Genomic DNA, 1,876 nt, shown 5'->3' on the forward strand with positions numbered 1-1,876 from the left:
AGCAGCAGTAGTTGCAGCAGTAGCAGCAGTAGCAGCAGTAGTAGCAGCAGTAGTTGCAGCAGTAGCAGCAGTAGTAGCAGTAGTAGCAGCAGTAGTTGCAGCAGTAACAGCAGTAGTAGCAACAGTAGCAGCAGTAGTAGCACCAGTAGTAGCAGCAGTAGTTGCAGTAGCAGCAGTAGTAGCACCAGTAGTTGCAGCAGTAGCAGCAGTAGCAGCAGTAGTAGCAGCAGTAGTTGCAGCAGTAGCAGCAGTAGTAGCAGTAGTAGCAGCAGTAGTTGCAGCAGTAACAGCAGTAGTAGCAACAGTAGCAGCAGTAGTAGCAGTAACAGCAGCATCACAAGTAAATCATCTCTTTATGGACAATAAAAAAAAGAAAAAAGAGAAAAAAAAAGATCTTTATAACAAAAACGAAATTCAACATTGTAAAATCCTTTGATATCAAAGTTTAAAGTTTCAGAGAACACTTGCAAATGTCACTTGTAACTCGACAAGGTAGAGAAACCCCACATGACCAGAGTAACATTTGTGAAGCCTTGTTTAATGTAGCTTGTTGCAAAATTGTTGCTCAGTAAGCCTCGTCGACAGTGACGGACTTCCTAAAAGTTCTAATTTTAGATGTCAAATGAGTGTCGCATAATGTATACTTTTATTGATGATTTTAAATGATATATTGATATATTATTTAATTAATTCCCATTGTTCATCAATCATAAAAAATAGTACCAATTACCGCACTCACACACCTATCTATACTGGCCATATACGCTGAGAGACACCAACGCATTCACTCAAACGTCTATACGATCACTCCTCGTACTCATACTCATCCACTGATTTAAGTACTCACGCACTCGTTCAGCCATCTGCGCATTCACTAATATGCCCACGGAATCATTTATTCCCCAAGTCATTCACTCACTTGCTTTCTTACTTATTCTCATGCGCATTCATTCAAGACTCAGGTCCTTACTCACCTTACTTTCGCATTTGGCCTCTACGCACTCACTTACCAACCAGCGCATTGACTGACTCATCTACGTATTTATTCAAACACCTATACTCTCAGTTATTACATAATAATTTAGTGACACGGAGTATCACTCATTCACATACGGATTTACTTACCAACCTACTCACTCACTTTTACATTCATTTACTCCAACGCCTAAGCTATCGCTCCCCACTTCCGAATTCACTCACTCACCCTGACTCTTACTCATACATTGCAAGCACCACGACGCTCCGAACGGTTCTACTTAGTGTCCCGTAGGTAATGAACTTCGATACAATTCGTCTCTATCAGTTTTCAACCACAGATCTCACAGATGTTTTGGAAATCGTTACCGGAAGATTATTTGGCAAATATTTCATTATATGCGTACTATGAATATCATTTTCAATGTCCGTGGGATCTCATAGCTAGTAAAAATAAATAAAAGAGGAGGGGGGGGGGGGGCTGTTGATTTTTCTTACCGTAAACCAAAATCAAGTTTCTTTGGCCGGAAAGAACAATGCCGAGTTCTCTGTCTGAATCATCTACTTGAGATAAGCCTAATCTCATGCCACACACATATTTATTCACACATGTGCTCACTCATGCAAACACACACACACACACACACACACACACACACACACACATCTCTCTCTCTCTCTCTCTCTCTCTCTCTCTCTCTCTCTCTATATATATATATATATATATATATATATATATAAGCATATCCTCAGAAAGTTTGTTTAGACACGCAAAATATCATCAATTATATAATAAATTTAACAAACACGTAAAGATCCCGAGAAACCAGGTTTAATATTTTTTTTTCAATAGGTTATGACAAAAATCGCACAGTAAACATTAATGTTGATATATTGATGT

The sequence above is a fragment of the Penaeus chinensis genome, chromosome 1, assembly GCF_019202785.1.
Source record: "Penaeus chinensis breed Huanghai No. 1 chromosome 1, ASM1920278v2, whole genome shotgun sequence".
In the NCBI taxonomy this organism is placed as follows: Eukaryota; Metazoa; Arthropoda; class Malacostraca; order Decapoda; family Penaeidae; genus Penaeus; species Penaeus chinensis.